Source organism: Schistocerca cancellata, chromosome 1, assembly GCF_023864275.1.
Source record: "Schistocerca cancellata isolate TAMUIC-IGC-003103 chromosome 1, iqSchCanc2.1, whole genome shotgun sequence".
Taxonomy (NCBI): domain Eukaryota; kingdom Metazoa; phylum Arthropoda; class Insecta; order Orthoptera; family Acrididae; genus Schistocerca; species Schistocerca cancellata.
In genome coordinates this window covers 135,997,410-136,004,183 of record NC_064626.1, presented here as the reverse complement: position 1 = coordinate 136,004,183, position 6,774 = coordinate 135,997,410, and positions in this window count along the sequence as shown.

The following is a 6,774-nucleotide window of genomic DNA, read 5'->3' as shown; positions in this document are numbered from 1 at the left end:
AAGAAATTTACTGCCGTAGATATTACTGTCAAAATTTTCCTCCCTCCTCCGTCCTGTTTGTCAGCAATTGACTGACACTGCGTGTTCATTTCACACGAACATTTATGAGGCATTAATTCTTGACGTTCGAAACAAATGAAACGGTATATTGTAGCTACTGGTAATTCCAGCCGAGCATTACACACCGTGCAGAAAGGAAAGCAAAGCAGAATAAATAATTGTGTTATAAAATTGCAAAGCTCTGAATTGTTATTCTTAACATAGTGACGTTATTCAGCTTCGTCGACATCGTTATTCCGCGTTCAATTACTCAAACAGGACATATATTGCAAGCCATGAAGATTTACGTTGACGTTAATAACTGATCACGCCTCTTGTGACGGTATCGCAGTTTGTCATTATGGCTCAAAAGCACAGTGAATAACCAGCGTTCTTCTTTTTGTTGGGAGTGGGGTGGGGGAAAGGGCTCATCAGTCTTCTGGCTGATTTAATGCGACCCTCCACAGATTCCTCTCCTGTGCCAACCTTTCCATCTCAGAGCAGCACTTACACCTAACGTCCTCAGTTATGAAGGGAATTAAACCACTAAGTTACACACTTTTATGGCAGGCAAATAAATTTCATTGATTGCTTCACTACACTTCAAAGTGACAGATATAATTTCTTGTTCAGAATAACAGATCACCCTGAACGATTAGATATAGGACGTTCATATTCACAGTCATGTGCAGAAATGATTAGCGTTTGAACCATATCGGCCCGCGGGTTCAAGGTCGACATCGCGGCGCAACACCACCTACCGGTAAAATGTGCGTGCGGCTCTCTTTGTCACTATAAACAGAAGGCAAACGGATCAGTGTGGCTTGGGCAGACGTGCAGTGTGCCTCGCAGACCGTATCGTCAATTGAGTGCGTTTGAAAGAGGGCCCATTATTGGCATGAGAGAATGTGCTGCATCAGACCCGCCAGGGTAGTCGAGAGCGCTAACGCGCTGCTTCCTGGACTCGGGTAGGCGCACCGGCCCCGGATCGAATCCACCTGGCGGATTAACGACGACGGCCGGTGTGCCGGCCAGCCTCTATGTGGTTTTTAGGTGGTTTTCCACATCCTACTTGGTTACTACCGGGCTGGTCCCCACATCTCGCCTCACTTACACGACTTGCAGACATCTGAAACATACACTCCTGGAAATGGAAAAAAGAACACATTGACACCGGTGTGTCAGACCCACCATACTTGCTCCGGACACTGCGAGAGGGCTGTACAAGCAATGATCACACGCACGGCACAGCGTACACACCAGGAACCGCGGTGTTGGCCGTCGAATGGCGCTAGCTGCGCAGCATTTGTGCACCGCCGCCGTCAGTGTCAGCCAGTTTGCCGTGGCATACGGAGCTCCATCGCAGTCTTTAACACTGGTAGCATGCCGCGACAGCGTGAACGTGAACCGTATGTGCAGTTGACGGACTTTGAGCGAGGGCGTATAGTGGGCATGCGGGAGGCCGGGTGGACGTACCGCCGAATTGCTCAACACGTGGGGCGTGAGGTCTCCACAGTACATCGATGTTGTCGCCAGTGGTCGGCAGAAGGTGCACGTGCCCGTCGACCTGGGACCGGACCGCAGCAACGCACGGATGCACGCCAAGACCGTAGGATCCTACGCAGTGCCGTAGGGGACCGCACCGCCACTTCCCAGCAAATTAGGGACACTGTTGCTCCTGGGGTATCGGCGAGGACCATTCGCAACCGTCCCCATGAAGCTGGGCTACGGTCCCGCACACCATTAGGCCGTCTTCCGCTCACGTCCCAACATCGTGCAGCCCGCCTCCAGTGGTGTCGCGACAGGCGTGAATGAAGGGACGAATGGAGACGTGTCGTCTTCAGCCATGAGAGTCGCTTCTGCCTTGGTGCCAATGATGGTCGTATGCGTGTTTGGCGCCGTGCAGGTGAGCGCCACAATCAGGACTACATACGACCGAGGCACACAGGGCCAACACCCGGCATCATGGTGTGGGGAGCGATCTCCTACACTGGCCGTACACCACTGGTGATCGTCGAGGGGACACTGAATAGTGCACGGTACATCCAAACCGTCATCGAACCCATCGTTCTACCATTCCTAGACCGGCAAGGGAACTTGCTGTTCCAACAGGACAATGCACGTCCGCATGTATCCCGTGCCACCCAACGTGCTCTAGAAGGTGTAAGTCAACTACCCTGGCCAGCAAGATCTCCGGATCTGTCCCCCATTGAGCATGTTTGGGACTGGATGAAGCGTCGTCTCACGCGGTCTGCACGTCCAGCACGAACGCTGGTCCAACTGAGGCGCCAGATGGAAATGGCATGGCAAGCCGTTCCACAGGACTACATCTAGCATCTCTACGATCGTCTCCATGGGAGAATAGCAGCCTGCATTGCTGCGAAAGGTGGATATACACTGTACTAGTGCCGGCATTGTGCATGCTCTGTTGCCTGTGTCTATGTGCCTGTGGTTCTGTCAATGTGATCATGTGATGTATCTGACCCCAGGAATGTGTCAATAAAGTTTCCCCTTCCTGGGACAATGAATTCACGGTGTTCTTATTTCAATTTCCAGGAGTGTATTTACACTATTTCACGATTTACACTAGACGCAGATAGCTGGGGTACACTGATTCCGTCCCGGGGGGTATGGGGTGGCGGCAGGAAGGGCATCCGGCCACCGCTTAAAATTAACCATGCCAACTCCGTACTTAACCCTGCCGACCCTGCACACAATGCGGGATAAAGGCGGTAGCAAAAGAAGAAGAAGATGAAAGATGAATGTGTTGTATCAATCAAGGAAACTGCTGCTCGTGTGCGAAAAAGTGTTTCGGCAGTGCAATGGGTGTGCGCAGAATTGTTTATGGATGACCGTAGAACACGACGAGATGGATCAGACCGCACCACCCAGACCATCCACCGAGAAGACAGACACCTCATGCAAATGGCACTGCAGGACAGATCTGCTTCCTCCTTGGCTCAGGCGCAGCAGTGGAACAGCGTAACACATCGTACACTATGAGGGGTGACAGTCCGTCGCCGTTTATTACCTTTCACGAATGTGCAGGAAGATACTAGACGGCAATGGTGTATAGAACGACGGCATTGGGTACAGGAACAGCATCAGATACAGTTTCCGAACGAATCCAGTTTTTGTTTGTTTGAAAATTATGATCTCATTACGGTTCACCAGAGACAGCCGGAGCGGCATCACAGTGACTGCATTCGAACAAGACATACAGCGCCAACTGAAGGCCTTATGGTGTGGGGTGCTATTGGGTACAACCACAAATCACAGATGGTGCGTGTCCAGGACACTGTGACCAGTGTGACTTACATGAATGACATCCTGCGTCGAAGTGGCCGAGCGGCTCTAGGCGCTTCAGTCTGGAACCGCGAGACCGCTATGGTCGCAGGTTCGAATCCTGCCTCGGTCATGGATGTGTGTGATGCCCTTAGGTTAGTTAGGTTTAAGTAGTTCTAAGGGACTGATGACCACGGATGTCCCATAGTGCTCAGAGCCATCGGAACCATTTGAACATCCTGCGTCCCATAGCCATACGCTTTCTGCACAACACCCCAGATGCCATGTTTGAGCGAGAAAATGCACGGCCTCATGTTACTGCACGAATACATGCCTTGTTGCTGTCACAAACTGCCGGTTTTTTATCCTGGCCTGCCAGGTCACCGGACTTGTCGCAGACTGAAAATGTGTGCGGTATGGTGGAACGACAACTGCTGCGCTGCGACCCAGTGTCAACCACCGCAGATGAACTTGGAACCAGGTGAATTCTGCGTGGATGGCTACAACACAGGATGCCATTCATGACTTATACGCGCCGATACCATCACGTATGTAACAAGTTGTAAGGGCCAATGCCGGACCCCATGCGTTCCAGGCAACAGAACACATGTGAACCGAGGTGGCCGAAATGCTGGTCATTTCTGCAGAACATACTAATGTACGAGGTGTACAACTTTGCTTCCCACGTTTTTTCTCCAACATTTGAGACTTTAAAGAAACAAATTGGTTACACATGTATTATTCAAAGCCGCGCGGGATTAGCCGAGCGGTCTTAGGCGCTGCAGTCATAGACTGTGCGGCTGTTCCCGGCGGAGGTTCGAGTCCTCCCTCGGGCATTTCTGTGTGTGTTTGTCCTTAGGATAATTTAGATTAAGTTGTGTGTAAGCTTAGGGACTGACGCCCTTAACAGTTAAGTCCCATAAGATTTCACACAAATTTGAATTTTTACTGTTCAAAGTATTTTCCATCGCTGGCCACTACTTTCTCCCATCTTTCGGGCAGTGTACGAATCCCGCGTCGAAAAAATTGTTCATCTTTTGAAGCGATCCACGAATCGATCCAATTTGTAACTTGTTCACGAGATCGGAAGTGTTGGTCAACCAGTCCATGCGCCATTGATCTAAGCAGGTGATAGTCAGAGGGAGCAATGTCTGGAGAATACGGCGGGTGGGATAGGACATCCCATTTTAAAGTTTCCAGGTACGTTTTGACCTCTTTTGCAACGTGGGGTCGAGCGTTGTCGTGCTGCAAAGTCGCTTTATCGTGCCTCTCGATGTATTGTGGCCGTTTGTCTTTTAATGCTCTGCTCAAACGTATTAATTGCGTTCGATAACGACCACCTGCGATTATTTCACTTGGTTTTAACACCTCATAGTACACGACGCCGAGCTGGTCCCACCAAATGCATCACATGATCTTGGAGCCGTGAATATTCGGTTTGGCCGTCGACGTGGGATCCTGGCCGGGATATCCCCATGATTATTTAAGGTTATCGTAATGAACCCATTTTTCGTCCCCGGCCACAATGCGATGCAGAAATCCATCATTCTCTTTTTAAGGTTTTTAACATGGCTGTCAATCAGCGACTGTTGTATAATACAAAATTTTGAAAAACACAGCCCTCAGTCGCGAACACAAATAATTTGTGACCTAGGTTTCGGTGTCACAATGGACACCTTCTTCGGACAAAATTGAAACTAAATGTTACAGCATAACGTACCAAAAAATATGAAAGCTGCGGTCATACCTGACAGCGTCAGATAGTCACAATTAAAATAAAATGCAACAGAGGTGCAAGCCACTAGGGGCTGCCATGTGTCCTCTGCTAAAGTCAACACAAAACTTTTGTGTTGTATGCACTCGAAAGAATACACGTCACGTGGATGAAAGTTTCCGAAAGTCTAACGGTACGTCTCCAGACTCTACGAACTAATATGAATAGCCGTTTGACTGCCACTTTCCCCAATGATTTTAGACATTCCAAAGGAATTTTATCTATGCATTCCGCTTTATTTGATGATAATCTTCCAAACCAATGTTTAACTCTGACTCTAATACTGCACCCGTTGTGTCTTCCATAACGACTCTCATTTCTCCTTCTATGGTGTGATCAGACAGTTTCTCCACTTTGTACAGACCTTCAATGTACTGTTTGCACCTAGCCTTTCTATCTTCTGCATTTAACAGTGGAATTCCTCTTCCACACTGTTGAGTTCTCTATATTCAAATTCGATCGCCCAGATATTGAGCCATGACCCGTAGTAATATGAGAGAGATTTCACTGGATGTATAGTATTTAGTTCGCATAACTGCAGTGCCAGCTTAGTAGAGCGATAGACTGCAAATCCGTAGATACCGGATACAAATATACGAGGGCAGTTCAATAAGTAATGCAACACATATTTTTTTCTGAAACAGGGGTTGTTTTATTCAGCATTGAAATACACCAGGTTATTCCCCAATCTTTTAGCTACAGAACACTATTTTTCAACGTAATCTCCATTCAATGCTACGGCCTTACGCCACCTTGAAATGAGGGCCTGTATGCCTGCACGGTACCATTCCACTGGTCGATGTCGGAGCCAACTCCATTGATTGCCGTTTTGTTTCAGGTTCGAAGTGATGAACCCATGTTTCATCGCCTGTAACAATCTTTGACAAGAAATTGTCACCCTCAGCCACATGACGAGCAAGCAATTCCGCACAGATGGTTCTCCTTTGCTCTTTATGGTGTTCGGTTAGACAACGAGGGACCCAGCGGGAACAAACCTTTGAATATCCCAACTGGTGAACAATTGTGACAGCACTACCAACAGAGATGTCAAGTTGAGCACTGAGTTGTTTGATGGTGATCCGTCGATCATCTCGAACGAGTGTGTTCGCACGCTCCGCCATTGCAGGAGTCACAGCTGTGCACGGCCGGCCAGCACGCGGGAGATCAGACAGTCTTGCTTGACCTTGCGGCGATGATGACACACGCTTTGCCCAACGACTCACCGTGCTTTTGTCCACTGCCAGATCACCGTAGACATTCTGCAAGCGCCTATGAATATCTGAGATGCCCTGGTTTTCCGCCAAAAGAAACTCGATCACTGCCCGTTGTTTGCAACGCACATCCGTAACAGACGCCATTTTAACAGCTCCGTACAGCGCTGCCACCTGTCGGAAGTCAATGAAACTATACGAGACGAAGCGGGGAATGTTTGAAAATATTCCACAAGAAATTTCCGGTTTTTCAACCAAAATTGGCCGAGAAAAAAGATGTGTTGCATTACTTATTGAACTGCCCTCGTAAATACATATTCCAATTGCGCGTCCCGCGTTATCCGCAGCGAGGATAGAGTTACTACCTGAGCCGTGGCTGGCTCATGCTATGCGCTGGATTAAACCTTGGTTGCGATTCTGTGTTTAGTTCCCCTCGGTTATCGCGATTATGGTGTTATCCTCTCC